Below are 21,262 nucleotides of genomic sequence, written 5' to 3' on the forward strand. Positions count from 1 at the left end.
GGCGGTAAATGCGAAAATTATATAAATGGTAATGATATTACGATGGCTTTCTTTTAAGAAATTCACTACTAGCAATTTCACACGTAATCATTACATGACAAACGTGGTGATAAGGTAATTTTGCTCCGTAGCTTGTTTCGTAATTCCGTGATTAAGCATTAAAGGAGTAGAACTAAAATGCAAGCTTTCTTACGTCGACGAAAACAGTCTTAAAACACTCAAAATTCTAGATCAAAGATAATATTCCGAAAAAGCCAGCTTTATTCGGAACTTTTAAATGTTTTCTCCTTTTTAGGCGCCGCTTATCAATAAAGCGAAAGTGGGACCGTTTATGAATAAAAATCGCCGTATCTCGTGTCCGAAACTCCGAATTTGCAGATAAAAACCCGTTGGCCCACTGCGTATTGCACCGAAAAAGGAAGGTTGGACCACTTGCAAGGACGTTAAAATATATATGTATACCTACACAGGCAAAACTGTGAAGTGAACGCAATATTTTTGTAAGTATGTAGATACTAGAGATACCTTAAGAGCATTTGGTGTTATTGTGTTGCCATGCGAGATGGTGCAGCTTACTATTACCGATAAAATTGAAAAAGGATTATTATAATCCATTCAAAAAATTGAACACTAAAAAAGGAATGAATTATTAAAAATTTTAAGCCTTTTGAAGTAGAGTAGAGACTATATTTTTGATACTGTACAATAAAGCTTACTCTATGAAGTAATAGCTTTCGAAATCATAATCAAAGTAAATACAGTGTTATTCTAAACGAGATATTAGGATTCCTAACAGTAGCGTAACATTAAAATATTAGCTCACTCTAGGGCCAGTTACTTATATCAAAGTAACTTAAGGATCAATTTCGTAATATCTCTAATACCTAGGATGTCCAAAGTTAGTGGTGACTCATGCTACCGGTAGCGTGAGAGGCAAGTAATGGTCATCTGTGGCGAAATCCACTGATACATTGACGGCAGGTATTTCGGATCAGACTGCTTTTAATACCTTGTTTGGGCCAGTTGAAGCAATACCCTTTGCCTAATCTGTAAGTACTTACGATCTTTGCTGTGTGAATTTAAGACGTATCAGCAGCGTCCCTTCTCAGATTTCAGAATTTTAGGTAAATATCTCCGTAGTGCTGACGGGGACGACTTCTAAGAATGCAATAAGGGCAACTGCAGTTCAAGCAAAGAAGTAGCATATTTAAAAAAAAAAACGAAGTTTGTCCTCGACATTTTCCTCCTTCAAAACTAAACAAATCGTAACGAAATATTGCAAACGGAATGAGAAAGAAATTATGTATGTTAGTTATCTTATAAAAACAAGAATATCAATAAAGCAAAACGTTACCTATTACATACATACTTAGCTATTGAATAACTACTGGAAGACGAAATCGGGGTGGTGGGATCAAACTTTTGGTCCCTAGTACTACTTTTGTTCGAACATTAGAAAACACAATAAATAGGTAATAGATTATATCCATGTAAACAACTTGTATGCCTAGTTTTCATTATGACCAATTGATACATTACGTTAATTACGTACTTTTTGAGTAGAGTCTAAGAAATTGATCTCTATTAAAAACTAGTTTGTAATTACATTTTGAACTTGAACTAGAACTTGAATTAAGCTAGTTTCCGTTCATAATTATTTTAAGCATGCGATTTATAAATGTGTAAAAATTATAAATCGATTACAATCAAAAGAAGACATAGGTTCAAACGAACTTACTTAATCGAACGTAAACTTACGAAATAGTTTACAAGGCGGCTTGTCGCAACTGAGACCTTAGATTACAAGATTCTAATACAAAGCCAAGTATATGCACTTACCAGGAAATTACGGTTCCGCGGTCCATAATTTTCCAGTAAATTGGAATTTAAAGACACGGCTCTACACGTCCGGTTGTGGCTTTGGGCTGCATTCCGATATCGTGAACAATATTTTACGCAACCCGTGTATTCATTCACTGACTAACGACAAACTAACTGCAGCTGTATAAGTATACCCTGCCCCTGGGTAGGAATATTAAATTATGTGACGTTAGATTAGTTAAGCAATGTGGCTAAAATTGCCCAACACAATAAGAAATATAGAGAAATTAAACCCCTTCATATCAAATCTAAAATCACTTCTTATAAGGAAAGCATACTATTCCATACAAAAATTTATGGAAGATAGCTCTACTTAGTTTGTAATAAGTTAAATAGTAATAAGTTAATTATAAGTAGGTATAAAATACATCCTAACTTTGATCTCCCTCGTAGGTTTAAGTATAAATAAAATGTAGCCAAGCCGCAAAAACCTAACTGTGGCTAAAACAATCTACGTTCCTGCCTAATGGCAATGTGTAAAAACAAAAAAATAATAACATTATGCTACTATACAAAGTAGTCCTACCTAGCTATAAGAATACTTGCTATACCCTTTATAGGGTGCCATGTGATTCTATTTTTATTGTACCACCTATGTACCATGGTTTGCAAATAAACGATTTCTATTTCTATCTGTCAACTAGCGTTTTTCTCGAACAACGAATGAAATTGATAATTTCATGGGCAAAGCAGCGATTATTGCTTTTAGTTTCAGCAATCAAAAGCAAATGGTTTTTTTCCTATGATTGAAAATCAAAGAAACACACGTTCGTGGACGGAATAGGCCCTATGAGTATGACGGAATTAGCCACATTGACTTTATTATTGCTTTTTACAGGGTGTGCCAAGTGTCTTTATTCCTTAAACTTTATAAGTTCGCTCTCGACTGTGTTACTCGTATGTACTTGATTTCTGCAATCAATTATTACTAATACTACTCCTAAACGACTACTAGGAGATACTAAAAGCGAAAGCTTTTTGTTTCATCTGTCCTTTCTAAGAAACGATGACCTGAATGACTGCAAACACGAGATGCATGCAGCGAATGGTAGATTTACGAGCGTAACATTTCCAAGAAATGCATGTGTCACTTTTGTTTCATTTCTGTTATGGGCAAGTTAAATGTCAGATGAAACATGCTAAATAACGAAATGACCATTAGGGACTAAGTATTATGCATTTTTGTAAACACGAAATTGGCTATTCATCTTGATTTTCCTTTTTGCGCAGAACACGTTTCGTTACTTTCGACGGTGAGATTCTGCGTCCGGCCGGTTATATGACCTATGCATGCCTACAATGCGACCTACCTATACATATAGCACTTTTTGACGTGATAACGTCTTAAAAATCGATGAATACCGGTAGCATGCACGAAAAAGTGTCACGTTGTGGGCAAATTTCCATGGTAACGTTGTGGGCAGATCTCCATTTTTCTTGAGATCTTCAGTTTTCTTATGACGTGATCACGCAAAATTGTCGTCCGTAAACCGACTTTACAGACAACCATTATTTTTAATTGGGTAATAAAATATGTTAATGACACGTTTATGAAGAAAGCATCTCCCATCAGTGAAGATGACATGACCTTGTTCGGGTCATGTCAGCTTCACTTTGATATTAAACAACCACTATCTACTAAGATACAAATACCAGCGCCAATTTTCATTTGTTTGTCTAGGGGAGGGTTCCATCAACCTCACAAGACGTCGTTGTCTAGTTAGTTATGTTGTCACCTATATAATTATTTTACAATGTCATCTTGTTTGTCTATTGTAGTGTGTGAAAGGATAACAATGGTTAATGCCAGTAGTCAGTAGGACTAGTCGGAAGCATATAAATTACATAATTGAAGAACACTCAGCGCAGCGGTCATAGTAGAGATCGTAGTAGAGCCATACTACCGGAAGACTAACATCAATGAGTTTTACGTATACAGGTGCCCATTTCACGAACGGTATACTTAAATATACCTAAACGTACCTACTTCTATTGGACTGATAGAAAGTTCACCAACTTGCCTTTTGAAAAAGCCTCGAGGTCGCAAGCTTTTTTTAAATTTGTAACTGACAAATTATGCGTGTTACCATAACATACTAAAAATATTAGTCTAATACTACCTATAATCTCCAAAAAAAAAACTGTAAAAGATTATATAATAGATAAGTTGGTGTACAATTAGGTAGTATGGACAAACCGGTAAAATGAAGTCATCTCGGCGAATTGTAATTTCAATCATAATGTAGCTCTAAATTACAAATAATTGATCTCGAATAACGGCAACAATTCGTAACGGAATTCTTCGATTAACCGCTTTATTATTTTTGCAATGAAGAAACGTTTTAGTGTTGTAGTTTCCTCCACTTTCATTCACTGAGGAATTTATTAATGAAAACATCTTACTAAGATTTACTCGTAGTCCCAAGCTTATCTTATCTTATCTTATAACATGCATACTACATAAAAATAACCTGTTTGTATGGGATTAGAACTCAGAAGCTTACCGTACCTCTACCAGTGGGTACTCAGCAGTGCAATGTAAGGACATTAAATTACATATATGTACCTATGTAGAAGTATGCATACTTACGTACAAAGCGAACTTAACTACTTCTTTGTTCTTTAAGTTTATACTCCATTCCTTGCTTCGCTGACCTTTTAAATAACTCAAAATGTGTCGTCATCGCGGCCTACACACGTAAATTTACATATATATTAAATTGTATACGCGTTCCTATCGCTGCTTACTTTAACCGCTTTAATTAAAGAATGGATTAGTAGTAGGGTCAGTAAGGAACACAAATGTATGGAAGTGCATGCACTTTAGTCTCAGGCGATGCCGCTTGGCACGATTGTTCCTTAGGTCAAACAAAGTTGATCTGGCCCGGTAGCCAGGAGATCGTACCATGCAGACCCCCCAAGAAGGGGGGGGGGGAAGGGTCGGCTCCCCAGGTCCAATCTATGCTATATTCCTTCCTAGTCTTAGCAACTAGGGCAAGTTATATATCATTTTCGTATAAATTAGGGACGAGGAATTCATTTCTGAAATAATTATTATGCCTTTCCATACAAAAAAAAAGATTTTTGTACAAAACATGAAAAAGTTATGTCATTTTTTGTGACAATTTTGGATGTTACAATCACAGTGTGGCGATTTGCACTAAATAAAAAATTGTACGATGTAGCCCATGTATTCTTTATTCTGGAAAATATCACTTTATAGTAGGCATTCATACATTATTTTGTAATAAAAAAATAATTTATAGCGCGTGGCGGTAACAATTTCCATACAAATGGAACTATGCCCAAAATCAAAGATTAAAAATGTTTACTAAAACACTGAATTTGACATTTTAAAAGTTTAAATATAATGTTTTAATAATTTTTCCATGCGTTTTGCCCTTTTTTGGTACAAATTTGTTGTTTTTATTTATCTCCTGTCTACCGGGCCAGATCAACTTTGTTTGACCTAAGGAACAATCATGCCAAGCGGCATCGCCTGTGACTAAAGTGCATGCTAAATGACCTTACTGACCCTACTATAGCTGCAATTGTACAAAACTGTTATGTCGTAATTGTTATCGTAACGCTGGGCAAAAAATCGGAAACATTTTAGCGTAAAAGCTGATAGCGTAACGGTTCTCACAACCTTTGGCTAGGCGTGCGGCAACATTGTGCATGTTCAGTTGTGCAGTACAGTTTGCGTGTGCTGCGAAGGAAATGCACTGCACAAGTGCACATAATGCATGATTGGGAAGGTTGGGGTTTGATCGATATTATGGGAAATATCATCACATTGTTAGAGGAGATTCTTAATTATTATCGGAGCCAAGTAATTTTCGTCTAACAAGCTTCCGCTATCGCTAGGTTTGTTGTTCAAAGAAAATTTATAGTAAATCTGTAAAATCTAGGGTTCGGAACAAATGAGTGAACATATTCTAACAGTTTTGAGAAAGTATCTAGTGAAACTCCTGTTTTCCTCACATATTTTTAGTGTTCCGTACAAAACTTTGTTTACGGAACACTTATTTGACCTCAGGTTAAACTTTACTCTCATCAAGAGTCACACTTTACTCTCTCTTCTATAAGAGATACTGTCAACATATTCCAGGAGTTAATCTATCTATATATATAAATGCAAGTGTCCTGACTGACTGACTGACTGACTGATTCATCAACGCAGAGCCGAAACTACAAAAGCCAGAGAGTTGAAATTTGCACGCCAGATTGCATTTATAAAGTGTACAAGAGATAAGAAGCGATTTTGAGAAATTCAACCCCTAAGGGGGTTAAAAAGGGGATGAAAGTTTGTATGGGGTTAATTTTTTTTTTTAAGCTAGGAATTTGAAATGTCGTAAAAAGATATATTATTAAAATACAAGAAAACTAATTTCAGCGTTTTTGAAAATTTGTCCCCTAAGGTGGTGAAAAAGGGGTTGAAAGTTTGTATGGATATCAAAAAATTTTCAAGTGGTGGACTTGAATCTTTGTATTTAGGGATATTATTAGAAGACAGGAAAAGTAATTTCAGCGTTTTGTAAAATTCATCCCCTAACAGGGTTAAAAAGGGGTTGAAAATTTTAATCCATTACAAATGCTTTGAAACTTCGTAGAAAGGCATAATAGCCGATTACAAAAAAAGTGATTGCAACGTTTTTGGAAATTCAACCCCTAAGGGGGTTAAAAAGGGGATGAAAGTTCGTCTTCGGGTGCAAATTTTATTTTAAGCTAGGAACTTGAAACTTTGTAAATAAGTATCAAATTCAAATACAAGAAAACTAATTTCAGCGTTTTAGAAAATTCATCCCCCAAGGTGGTGAAAAAGGGGTTGAAAGTTTGTATGGATATCAAAAAATTTTTCAAGCGCGGGAGGTCAATCTTTGTATTTGGGGATATTATTAGAAGACAATAAAAGTAATTTCAGCGTTTTGTAAAATTCATCCCCTAATAGGGTTAAAAAGGGGATGAAAGTTTGTATGGGGTTAAAGTTTTCTTTTGAGCTACGAATTTGAAACTTCGTTAAAAGATGTATTATTAAAATACAAGAAAACTAATTTCAGCGTTTTTGAAAATTCAACCCCTAAGGTGGTGAAAAAGGGGTTGTAAGTTTGTATGGATATCAAACATTTTTTCGAGTGTGGGACTTGAATCTTTGTATTTAGGGATATTATTAGAAGACAGGAAAAGTAATTTCAGCGTTTTGTAAAATTCATCCCCTAACAGGGTTAAAAAGGGGTAGAAAGTTTGAATCCATTACAAATGCTTTGAAACTTCTTAGAAAGACATAATAGTCGATTACAAAAAAAAGTAATTGCAACGTTTTTGGAAATTCAATCCCTAAGGGGGCTAAAAAGGGGATGAAAATTCGTCTTGGGATGTAAATTTAATTTTAAGCTAGGAACTTTAACTTTTTAGAAAAAAAAAGGTAATAAATTAATAAACATGAAAACTAATTCAAGCATTTTTGAAAATCATCCCCCAAGGTGGTGAGAAAGGGGTTGAAAGTTTGTATGGAGATCAGATATTTTGTGAGTGCGGAATGCGGAACTTGAATCTTTGTGTAAGGGCATAGGTACCTATTATGAGAATACAAGAAAAGTAATTTCAGCAACCAACATCAAAATCCACTTGACTTAAAACTTCATACAGTTTGCTAAAAAAGAAAAGTACTTAATTTCAACATTGCTTGGATATGAAAATTATAGGTACTAAAGATGTAAAATGTTGAAGATAAGATTCCACGCGGACGAAGTCGCGGGCAACAGCTAGTTATTTTATATTTATATTCATATGAAAACCAGTAATCCTGCATCTTATATGGCAGGCAGTAAGCCTTAATAGTCACCTGCGTGGGTAACCAACTGTCATTACAATCAAACAGACAAAGGGACTTTTTGTCCTTGCTCGTGCTAAATTCCTTTGGGTTGACGCAGCATATTTTGCGCTTGGTTATTTGGCTGTCAGGTGCAACGATTTGTACTTAATTAAGTAACAACTACCTAATTACGACATGCTTATATGTCAAGCAAAGAGTAAATTAAGTTCTTTTCCGCATATTACAACTACAAGTGACATGTTATTTCTTTGTTCATTTTGAAACCTGTTCTTAGTTATTAAAATACTGGGTAATGCGCCTACAATTATGCCATCAACAACAAGAAATTAGTTAATAGTTACTGATTAACTAACTAGTGTTAGTTTGTTTTATCCCTTAATCAAGTGGAAATGCACCAGGGAAGACGATTAAGACATAACCTAAAACCAGTGGGGAGACACTCCTGACTCTGTTACGTTCGGCTCAGCATTGCTCCGAGCAATTATTAGGGTTGGCACCACTTAACTTCCATTTGCGTGCACGACCACAGATAGGATACTATACTATCACTTGAATTTTGACAACCCTAAATAGCCGAAAGGGATAGTGCCATATATTAGAAAGGGATAGCATAATTCGACCCTGAACCGTTGTCAAACTTCGGGTTTGCAGGAAGTGTCCTTTCAGTACGGTAGTAGGTACGTAGGTTGTTCCATAAGTCTTGCAAAAGTGTAACTTCTTATTAAGCTTTTTCAAAATAAAAACCATCACTGTTAATACACTTATGCATGCGTTCCAACCATGTATCAAACATTACCTTCCACCGCTCCTTTGTGACAGTGGCGCTGGCTTCATCCCATGCACTCACTAGCTCGTCATCAGTTGCAAACCGTCGTCCTTTTAATTGGCTCCCCAAGTAGCACAGATTAGCTGTATAGCAGCCGCATAATGAAGTACGAATACGCTTGAAGCTGGAATAAAAAAGCTGCATAAGAGCTGTATAAGCCTCTTTTCAGCTTTTATAACTCTTAAATGGGCACAAATTATGCAGCCTTAAGTTCACATAGCTGTTTAAGAGCAGTGTAGCAGCAATTTAATGGAATTATAAGGGGTAACAGGAGTTATAAGAGGTGTATGTTGACTGGGTAAGAGACCACCAGTTACCCTTTATTCAGTTAATACCTATGTCACATGTGCGCCCTAATACCGGGAAAGATTGACGTTGGGCTGAATAAAAGATAATTATTAACATACTTTTACACTTCTGCCTTAAAAAACATATTTATATTGAAGCAAAAACCTTTAGCGCAACAACACCATAAGTCATTTTGTTAAAGAGTTTAGTTAAATGTTAGTACATGATCTTTTATATATTAATGTGAGAAAGATGTTTGGGAATGCAAGTTTATTGACATTATATATATACATTATCTAAGAAAATTTCAATGCGCCACGAGAATAATCAGGATTTATTTAAATTAATGATATAAATAAGCTATTGTGTAAAAACTACTTTAGTGGTTTGGACGGAATTATGAGATAAAAAGTTAATAATACGTTATAGGAAGTGCTAAACTAGTGATTTAGGTTAAGAACTCATGCACAAAACGTTATTGTTGCCCTTAAAAGTTGGAAAAGTAATTTAAATTTTGTAGGTTATATACAATAAAATGGCGGTCAATGTTAAAAAGCAACGTGAACCGTTAAAATTCTAATATGCAGCATACGACTGTTATATATCTGATTAAGATACTTAAGTGAACCACTATAAAGTCCAAGTCGTTCTTTCGATACACTAGTGAACCTCTAAACAGTTATAAGGCATCTTGTGAACGTTTAAATAGCCGCTATACACACAGTCTCAATGGTAGTATAATAGGCTGCTTAGCGGTAAACATGTTCAGCGCTAAGCCGTATTATGCGCCACATGTGTTCGATTATACGTCTATTGGTTTCATAACAGTTCACTCGTTCTCCCTTATAATAAGTCAGCAAAATAAAAGCTGCTTTAGCGGTAAACATCTTCAGTGATAAGCAGTATTATGCGCCACATGTGTTTCATTTATAGGTCTATTGGCTTCATATTAGTTCACTCGTGCTCGCTTAAAAGTCAGCGTAATAAAAGCTGCTTAGCGGTAAACATGTTCAGCGATAAGCTGTATTATGCGCCACGTATGTTCCATTTCCATTATACGTCTATTGGCTTCATAATAGTTCATTCGTGCTTCCTTAAAAAGTCAGCGTAATAAAAGCTGCTTAGCGGTAAACACGTTCAGCGATAAGCTGTATTATGCGCCACAGGTGTTCCATTATGCGTCTATTGGCTTCATATTAGTTCACTCGTGGTCCCTTAAAAGTCAGCGTAATAAAAGCTGCTTAGCGGTAAACATGTTAAGCGAAAAGCTGTATAATGTGCCACATGTTTTCCATTATACATCTATTAGCTTCATAATAGTTCACTTGTGCTCCCTTAATAAGTCAACGTAATAAAAGTCCACAATTACCTCCTTATACAGCACATGGCGTAATTTTATCCACTAAACAGACCTTATAACGGTTAAAGCATTTGATAACCCTTAAAGCTGTATAGGTTCGTAGCAAATATACCTTTAGAATAGAATAGAATAGAAAGAATAGAAATAATTTTATTCGTAAGCACAAACACAAAATAAAAACTTATACTAAACAGAGAAACATAAAAAAGAGAAAGTGCCACGAAATGGTCTCACCTCAGCATGTTGCTGGCGACTTCCAGCGCTGATCTTCCGATAAGACCATCCGGTGAAACAATCACGACAGGTAACATGAATAACAAGAGAATTAACAACAAAATTAATACATACACAAGACAAAGATAGTAATAAGAATACAAAAGACAAAGATAGCAATTAGTCAAGAATACATTACAATAAATTACTATGTATAGTTTTACTACGTACAATACAGCTGTTACATTATCAGGTCAAACTCATCTTGGCCGTACATTACGCCTGACATTACATCTAGCGCCATGCGGCAGCTGCGCAAACTAAACTAAAATGACAAATAAAACAGGTCGATTTGTTACGAACAAAAGCAGTTTAAGCAATATTTTATCGATCTTACAGATTTAACTACATATAGAGAGTCACAAGAGGGCGAGAATAACATTTTTAAAAGTAATGTGCCATGGCAATGCAGAGGGAACGTAATCTAAGTGGTAAGTAAAAGCAGAAACTACAGGCAGCTTGTATCGTGTAAGCAGGTTTCCTGGCTAAGTTGGTGGCTAAGCATGTACTGTTTAAGCTTCGTTTTAAAAGTATGAATACTTTGCAGGTTCCTCATTGGCGGTGGCACGTTATTCCAACATTTTGAGGCAGTATAGCGATAGCTGCCCCGGAAAGCTGCCGATGCGTGGCGTGGCGTCAACAATTGAATCCCACATTTACGGCGGTCGCGGAGCGTGATGCAAGATAACTTGTTAAAAAGATATGCAGGGGTTTTATACTTCAGAACTCCGAAGAGCAAACAAGCCAAATGAAGTTTACGACGGTGCTGCATTTTGAGGATCTTATGACTATTAAGAAACGGAGTGACGTGGGCTCTCAAAGGAATATTAAAACAGAAGCGAGCACAGGCATTTTGAACACGTTGTATGAGTCTTTTTGTTTTGGCAAGTAGCCTAGGCCCAGTTACAACATCCATATAATTAAGTTTTGATAGTACAAGTGACTCGATCAGTTGAATGCGCAAGGTTTCGCTTAGGTATGACCGAATTTTATATAGCACCTTAAGCTTATAGAAGCAACTTCTTACAGCCTCTGCGGTATGCTTTTCATACCGAAGTCCACAATCCATTAATAGGCCCAGGTTTCGCGCTTCATACACCCTCTCAATTGGTTCATTCAATAACATAACATCTACTGAATTACTGACACCAGCCAGTTGGTGCTTGCTGCCAAAGACAAGGTACTTTGTTTTATTCGGGTTAAGCAGTAGGCAATTTTTTGTAGCCCAGGTTGCTATACTTGTGAGGTCTTGATTAAGTTTCTCTATGGCAGTGTCAACTTCCGATGGCTTACATGATATGTAGACCTGTATGTCGTCTGCATATATGTGGTATTTGCAGTGCTTAATGTGAGACACAATATCAGCAGAATAAAGTATAAAAAGGAGCGGGCCAAGTACCGATCCTTGAGGGACTCCTCTAGTAAGCTCGGCTTTTTCTGAAAAAAGGGAGGAACCATCATCAAGGCACACTTTAACTATCTGCGACCGATTGCTGAGGTAACTTTGGAACCACTTTATAGTTTTCTGGTCAAAACCATAGTAGGTTAACTTAGATAATAGTAGATTTATATTTAAGCAATCGAAAGCCCTCGAGAAATCAAGGAGCACTAAAAGAGTGCACATGCCTTTATCCTGAGCATCCAAAATGTTGTCAGAAACATCAAGTAAAGCGGTTGTAGTGCTACGTCCTTTCCGAAAACCCGATTGGACATCCGGCAAAATGTTGTTGGTTTCTAGGTAGGTGGTCAACTGAGCACAGACAACTTTCTCCATTATTTTAGACATACTTTATATCACTCTTTGCGTATTAATGGTAGTTTTCAGAGCCGTAATGCAGCTTTTAATCAGCCCTAAGCTATATAAATATCACTGAAATCTATTACAGCTGTAGGACCACGAGTGTGCTGTTATAAGTGTCTTAATACGCACAGAGCGTTAGATAGAACATAGAACTAAAAGTGAGTAGTTATAGAGCTATCTGTGCTACTTGGGTCTTGATCAGCAGGAAGAGACCAAAATCGCACGGTGCAAGGTCGGGGTTATAAGACGGATGGTACAGCACAGTAAGCCCCGATTGCTCCAAAAACTCCCGAGTTCTAATCGCACGATGAGCAGGAGCGTTATGATGATGGAGGTGCTAACTGCCCAGATGAGGGATCCAGAGAGAACATAACTTTTTAACTTGTAGGTCTTCGTGTAAAATTGAATTAAGTGTTGATGCACTAATGTGGAGAAGTCCTCAATCTGCCTGCACGTAATTCGCCTATTAATAGTTAGGTATCAGTTTTCTAACAGCGTCTATGTTTTCTTGGGTCCTGCTTGTAAAGGGTCGGCCCGGTCTTTCGTCGTCGTCTAAATTATAGTTGCCTCTTTGAAATTCCTTGTACCACCTGAATACGGTAGAAAGGGAAGGGCACTCTTTACCAAAGGCACCGAACATTTCCCTCGTGGCACTCTTGGTAAAATAATCCACGTTTGAAATTATAATAGAAAATCACTCTGTACTCGCGGTTACCCTTTTTCACAATTGTTTCGATCTATTTACCGACTATCCCTGCTGGCAGGCTCAACAAACACATCATGTAAGAACTTGTAATTAGTGGCAGATAACCATACGCTCAGTCATACATTTCAAAGCTTGTTAGATTCCTTCCATTGCAAGACTTATGGAACAGCCTACGTACTATTATTTCTTCTGTGCTAAAACTATTGCTTTGACTAGCATGGATACTGCTGAAGAGTTGATCGCAGGTTAGTTAGCACTAGTTAGCAGTACCTTACCCACAATATTTTTTTTGTCAGTACCTCTCTATTGCAAATTAAATAAAATAAGCACGTATTGTAGAATCTGTTGCTATTTTTTGTTTTTTCTTATTATGTCAATTATACTATCGTGAATATCGTGATCGTCGTAAGTAGGCAGGTATTATCCATTTAATTATTTAACAATGCCAATTTTTGCCAAGGTTCATTGGTTCATAACAATAATAATAAGGTTCGTTATTAAGTACTTAGTTGAAGATGAATCATGTACCCAATAAAAGTATCTTTAACGAATATTCTTCATAAAACCTTTAAAATTTTCAGCACACGTCCCTGCACTATCACCAAAAAGAATAGATAGTATAGAGGGGTCCTGTCATAGTAAATGTTGTAGTCACTATTAATTTACTGCCATCTATCGAGTATCGACACATGACTATAACTCAAAATAAGCACGTATATAATTATCAAAAAAATTAATATAAGTATATGGATAAATGATTTTATTATATTTATATCATTTTGACCCATGTTCATTCACTGATATCGGTGTTAAAAAATTTAAATATGAAACGGTGTCGTCACGCCATCTAGCCGAGAATAGGCTAAAGGTGTGTGCGCCATCCGCCATCTATCCGAGAATGACTTTTTCTTGATTTCCGAGGCACGTGTAAATTTCTTAGACTTTATTCATCTTATACGAAGTTACATATGTCTTTGCTATCACCAAACCACAAAGTCAATGAAAGTGGTATATAAATATTTACTGAGCAATCGGTTCTATGCTAATATTCTAAGCATAATGTTTCTAAGCAGAATATATTGAATTTAACCGCCGCATCGTAGAAGAAATATCAAGTAACAAATAGCCTAGCCTAGCCTAGAGTGGGGCCACAGAATACCTATTGATATTTCAAGGTTCTTTTCAAATAAATATTATTCTATTCTAAATAACACCCGCAATGTTGACCACTAGCCGATTCGCACAAATCTCCACGAGCCTATCACAAATGCATTAAAGGGCTGGCAATTCAAAGTGCATTATCCCTAGTCCTTACAATGGGCCGGGGTCAATGGCCAGAGGGCGCCGGCCGCATACCGTCCCGGGTAAAAATAGCCTGCGAGATGCAGCCTGCACCGCCCGAGACATTTTCAAGGAAAGCTAAGCATAATATATTGTGAATAAATTTTCTCTCTCCCACGTGTCACTCTTTATTGCCTAATCACTAATTATCGGAGCGCCTACCGCCAACATAGATGATTCTCGTATCTGGCTCTTCTACCTTATTTCTTATTTAGAAAGGTAAATTAGTTCAGGTAAACTCTTAAATAAAATGTTGAGCTAACTGACCTAACTGGTCACGCAAATCACAGAAACGATTAGTTAAACGAAGCACAATTTATTTACAGGAAAAATTTACAATAATAGGTGTTGGATTGATGAGGATGTTTTTTAGGCTGACATGGCAACGTATTATTCAAAATATAAACCTATGTGAACCTCTTTACAGTTACACCAGAATACGTCACATTGGCTTTGTATACTATATAGGTATATACATATATATGTAATAGTAATTCGCGTTAATCCGCGTTTTTTTTATCGAATCCTTACATGATCATTAAAAAGCCCGGTCATATTTACGCATCACTAGTCACTACACATTATATAAAATAAAGTCCCCCGCTGCGTCTGTCTGTTTGTGTGCTTGTTTGTACCATACAAATTGTATGTTCGCGATAAACTCAAAAACTACTGAACGGATTTTCATGCAGATTTCACCTATCAATAAAGTGATTCTTGAGGAAGGTTTAGGTGTATAATTTGTTAACCCGTGCGAAGCCGGGGTGGGTCGCTAGTACATAATGTGAGTATCTATAATACATAATTTACATGCTAACTGAATTCACGTCAGTAAGGAACAAGTGAAATATGTAGAAATGTAAATAGGTATACGTAGGCATTAAGACGCGGAATTATTTGTACTTAACAACCTCCTGTAATGAACAAACTGCAGGTACATATATACTTATTTATTAATTGCAAATTTCTTTGTTAATACGACCTATTATTAAGTTCCTTGGGTTTTTATAACTAATATTTATTATTTAAATAAATTTATGGTAAACTTGCAAAACTCCAAAATTAATTATCTTAACTACAAGTTATTTCAATTTATAAACCGGTAACTGTGTCAAATCTAAACTGAAAACTAATTGACATTCATTCATCATCACAAACTTTCACGTTAACTTATTAATTAAGTTAAAATATGTATTAGACGTTAGGATAGCATTATTTTCGAATTTTTATTTCTACAAAGAAATAGTCTAGCTAGACATCATTAATAACATTCCATAACAAACATATTTGACAAGCTAAACTTCGAGACAAGGTTTCCAAGCAGGTACTAATTCATCAAGCACGCGTGTAGGTTCAGAGGAGGAATTTGGAGGACGCGCTTGCATAAACCGAGGTGCGCCTGCGCATATAGATATTAACCAGAGACGAGTAAATGTTAAACACTTTATCTGCAGAACTCTAATCTAACAGACATCGTAAATTTTATAGCATTTTTGGTGCAGCGGAGTGGTGTTAACGGAATTGGTTCGAATGAGTATAGACAATTCCAACTGAAATGGTAAATTAAGGTTAATATTAACGTAATTAACGCTAATTAATCATTAGGGTTGAAATTGTTTATACCTACCAATTCCGTTAGCACCACTCCGCTACACCGAAAATGCTATAAAATGCTAAAAATGATGTCTGCTAACAGCCTTATTCCGTCAGCTAATTAAAAGATGTGGGGTGCCAACCTATAGGCACAATATATGTTTCACATTTCTTGCTATGCTGGGCCAAGATAGAAGATATTTCAAGGATTTTCACTTAAGGTGGTCCCTGGTGACGTATGAAAGTCGGTGAGAACTGTGACTCGTGTGGGTAATGTGTAATTAGTGATTTACATACAAAGGCGCCCACGGGACTTATGTAACCAAGGCGTCACGACTCGAACATCGGATCATTTCGTGAAGGAAATAAATTAATATTCCGAAGGGCGCCTAGTCCTAAGGGCATGATCATGGTATGGTTACTTATCTGTTTCCGCTTCTAGCTATGCGCATGAAACAGGGAGTTTTGCCTACAAATTTACGATTATAAATCCTTATTAAGGATCCGTAGACATGTGAATGAAAAGGCGCTATGTATGCTCATTATGAGTCTGACCAAAAATTTAATTTTAAAACCTTTAACTTTGGCGAGTAACAAGAGAAAAATGTGAACTTAAAACCCTGGCCTGTTAACTATAGCTATTTTATGTACTAAGGTACGGTAGGTACTGCTCTTTTACTTTAACTTATTATTATTAAAAAGCTTGTGCTGGCGATAAATTAGGTAGGTACATGCCTAACGCCCGCGTCTAAAAGGTATTGACATATGAAATTACTTAAACTTTCTCGATACCTACTATTAGCTCGTAAATGCTAAACCATGTAGGTAGCTACCTACAAAGCTTTCGAATTAAACCTTATACAAACATAACGTACCGTTAAACACCCTTTATAATTACCATAATTTCAACACACCTTGACTGTACGAACCGGTAATGTTACCGGTAAAACAAGTGTCAAGTATGAATACCTGAATGGGGTGAGGGTCTGCAAGTGGCCTCAGGAAAAGCAAGTTAAAGTACCTACCTACTTTAGGTCCGCATAGCCATTTTGCATTGTAATGTGCAATACATGCCAATCAGATGACATCTGTAGATGAACTGGAAATACCGGTTGTTTAGCTTATTTATTTATCTAGTATGGTGGACAACTGGACATCCCAAGACTCGCAAGAGTTTGATGATAGTTTCTAAATAAAGCATAGTTTGCAAATTCGGCTAATCTGTTATGAATTAGTTTTATTTTGTATTGAATCGCTTTTTTTAAGCAACGTGCGGCAATTTTAGTTAAAGTAAAATACTGACATTCGTCGAAGCATTTCTCACATCACGTACCTAACTATCTAATTTCCTACGCGAAAAACGTCGTTTAAAAAAATACGCGTAAGTAAGTATCGTATCGGGGGGCACGGCAGTGCCCCCGCCAAGTCGAGCGCGAAGCAAACACTGCCGTACCATCCTTTACTGGAACCATTTCGCCGCATTTTCAGGCCCCTATTTGAGAACCTCTGGATAAGACCAGAACGCAGAAATTTTGGTCATCCAGTAAGCTATAATCACATACTTAAAATCCAAAATTTCAAGTCTGTAGGTCATTTAGTTCCGAAGTTAAGCGAAAGCAAAGATTCGCATTTATGAAACTCACTCATGATCATCAGAATAGAACTAGTACTTCCCATAAACTCAGAGAGCTTAAATTTGGTACAGAGTTAGGGTTTAATGGCCACATAAAGGGAAAACCTAAAAATGTTGCAATATCAGTCACGTTTTAAAGATCTAAGAACTGCATAAGTAAGTTTGTAATCCCATATAAATACATGATATTACAAAGTTACTGTTGCAGTTCCTACAAATAGTAGGTAAAGTAAAGTAAAGGTACACTACGATGTACGATGTGAGTATGAATGAAGATATGTTTAGTTATGATATGTGTATACATAGTATGGGTATGAGTACCCGAAAAGAAGGACTGCCTACAAAAAGAGATGAGATCCCATCAAAAACATTATTAGATTTAATGAATGGGCAATACGAAAAACTGTTGCTACTGTACAAGAATCAGAACCGGAAAAAAAGAAAAGGAAGATTTGTAATAATAAAAAAACTACTCCTAAAAAGAAAAAAAATTTGTTAAATAAGAAAATCTAATAAAATAAATCAATATGCCCACGTTTCTACAAAAAGAAGTGAAATCCCACCAAAAACATTCTGTAAAAAACTAGCCAAGTCTCGATGGAGCTGCTTGTTTATCTCTAAAAAGTAATGAAATTTAGACAAAGTCGTGTCAAGTCTAAGGTTCCTTACTGCGATTTCTTTATTATTATAGTTAATGTTGTGTGACTTGGCCGTTGAAGGGTACACAAGGGTACAAAACCAGGTGCTCCATGACACCATTGCACCAATCTGCCATTGCACCAAAAAGAAGTGTTTGTTTCAGGCTCGCCCATACATAAGTATTATTGAAATACGCAGCTTTATCAAGCCTACAATTGACTGGTTATTGAATCAACGTTTTCCAAGTGGCAATTTTCCATCGTCAATGGGTAGCGGTTCTGGCGACAGATTGGTGCAATGGTGTCATGGAGCACCTGGTTTTGTACCCTTGTGTACCCTTCAACGGCCAAGTCACACAACATTAACTATAATAATAAAGAAATCGCAGTAAGGAACCTTAGACTTGGCACGACTTTGTCTAAATTTCATTACTTTTTAGAGATAAACAAGCAGCTCCATCGAGACTTGGCTAGTTTTTTACAGAATGTTTTTGGTGGGATTATAGTTACGGCAATTGATGATGATGTCAATTACTTACATCGAAGCATTTCTCACATCACGTACCTAATTACGCGAAAAAACAAGACATCCCTATGAATAAGCAAAATACGATCTATTCACAATGATTCACAGTTTCGCAGCAATTTAAGTATAACACGCATCAGACATAGGTGGTAATCTAACTTTTCTTTGCAACAACCATGCGAAGACTTTATTACCTAAGTAATTAGGTTGGTTTTAGATGCATAGAAGTGCAACAAGTGAAGAAATTTAACACAATGAGTCTGAGTCCCACGGAAGTAGGTATAATGTGGAGGTCTAGTTCAAGAATTTTATGACAAGCAAATAGAGGCGTTTCTAGGCTATTGTGCTCGTGTGTCGTTCCGACGTTACCGAGGTTAGATTTCACACCCTCACCTCGGAAGTATGTCCGATATCTAGTGATATAGAGGGTCTCATAGTGATATACTCGTATTTGCACGTGATGTTCAATATGGATATGAGTAGTTCAATATGAACAAGTTTGCAGATCCTTGGGTGAATTTTTGTTTAGTGTGAGTTAAGGTTAATGCGTCTCTCCTGTGTTAGTATAAAACAAATGGACTTCTATTTCTTACAAGCTACACGATGAAGGCCTTACAAGTCAATTGTATAAGTATTATTCTTAAATTTCATAATGTACAAAGAAAAACGCCGGTTTTCTCAAACGTTTTTGACCCTTTCATACTCGCCAATAATTGAGGAGCTTATATTCAAAACCTGTGTCAAAATCAAACAGACTGCGTGAAAATAATATTAATTTGTCCCGATTTTGAGAGGCCTTGCTTAAGAAAAACACATCAATTTAATGTCGTGCTTTAGAGATAATACACGAAAAGCATTGCTCTCCATTGTAGGGCAGTTGGGTAAAAATAGAAACGTCGTTGACCTCTTATTAATATGCAATTACTTATGTACCCTCAGTATGTCTTCTTACAATGTGACATTAAGTAACATTCATTTGTTTTCTTATTTATGCAAATATTGTTAGTTAAGACGAGCACGCGGCTACAGTTAAATAACAAATAGCAGTTATTTAACATCAAATGCATGACATGGGATCCCATTTTAGAAATAATAATATCAATATAGGCCATTCAAAAAAGCATTGTAATAAATATTTTTACACGATACAATTACTCTTTCTTTCTTATAATATTAATTGTATTAATTAGCTACTGTACTGTATTGTCTACATGCGGAAAAGTAATAGGGAAAATTGTAAATTCAGACTAGTTTTTTCAGACGTATCAATTACCTATTAGGAATTAGGACAAAGCGTTCTAACGAAAGTATACTCGACATTGTCAACATAGATAATAACTCCTTCGTATGACTTAAAGCATACCTAAATATTCAAGTTTTCTAATAATAAATACACAGATCATCTTATTGTGTGTGTACGTACATACGCAAAACCGCTATCCGTAAGCGTAAACGTTTAATATGAAGTCAATAAACTGGTATTCAAATTATGCCCCTACAACACAACGCAGAAGACCGTGGCATAACCCATAGTGCTACTGACACACATGCGATTTGCGTAACAACAACAATGAGATCTAGCGATTGGTGTGACGATCGTCGCGGTGGCGTCCGGTGACGCAACACGGCCTCAACAATTCGACATCGGTTCCGACAAACTTTTTTATAGGATGTGACCAATGTGTCGATGGTATCTATTAATTTAATAAGCTGTGGATAAGGTCACTGTCGTCGGTGACATTGATAGGCAGGTCAATGCTTCGGAATCCAACGATGGGACGTGCCAGATATGGCCTTTCGTGCAGGCTTTCCTGCAAGAGTTGTATTGTATTACCCGGAACGTTTTACGAATAAGATGTTTACTTGCATAAGAATGAATCAGTAGGGTCAGACAATACTTTCCTGTTATTATTTATTACTAAGTAGTTGTACCCACTTGACCCATGGGTCTGGGGATGGAAATGGCGTGCACGCCACGGCTCCGACCACTTTTATATCGCCTCTTCCTTTCGCAACGTTTTACACGAAGAATGTCCCATAGACCTAAAGTTCTGCATGCCAAATTGTTTAGCCGAGAAAAAATAACAGGCAGATAAGTAGGTACCTACTTTTCGGTTTCTTCTAAATCTTCATATACCTACTTATACATGACATGCGTTACTTAAATATTTTTCTCTCCTTTTGCGGGATCCGCTTTCCTGTATCGTTTCGAATATATGTTACTTACTTCTAAATAATATGGTTCTAATAGACGTGTCTACTTGTTACAGATGATCGAAACTGGCCATGCGTAATCTGAAGAGTTCCGTTTGCTGCAGTACTCCTCGGGGATGACACGGGTAATCTGATTATTGATGTTAAGCTATTATACTATTTTGCTAACTTTCCTTTACTATGAGTATGTATCATGGGACATTATAGCTCAGTCGTCCTAGCCATCTATGCTACATATCTAGCATCTAAAAGTAATTATACCTATATATACCTTTCTTCTTTAATATCTCGTTAACTATAACCAAACTATAACTGACATTCAAATTAAAATTTACTAAAAAACATC

General features: G+C 36.3%; 1 protein-coding gene and 1 long non-coding RNA gene across 2 annotated transcripts in view; both read left to right on the forward strand.

The window, feature by feature from the left end:
- Positions 1-21,042, forward strand: part of LOC134666316 (uncharacterized) — a 60,643-nt gene extending 39,601 nt beyond the window's left edge. Inside the window, exon 3 of the long non-coding RNA XR_010098480.1 lies at positions 20,973-21,042. This is a non-coding gene — a long non-coding RNA (uncharacterized LOC134666316). The remainder of the gene's footprint in view (positions 1-20,972) is intronic.
- The window catches only part of LOC134665840 (cystinosin homolog), a 231,110-nt gene that overhangs the window by 138,743 nt on the left and 71,105 nt on the right, over positions 1-21,262 (forward strand). The window lies entirely within an intron of this gene.

This window comes from Cydia fagiglandana, chromosome 7 (genome assembly GCF_963556715.1).
Source record: "Cydia fagiglandana chromosome 7, ilCydFagi1.1, whole genome shotgun sequence".
Classification (NCBI taxonomy): Eukaryota; Metazoa; Arthropoda; class Insecta; order Lepidoptera; family Tortricidae; genus Cydia; species Cydia fagiglandana.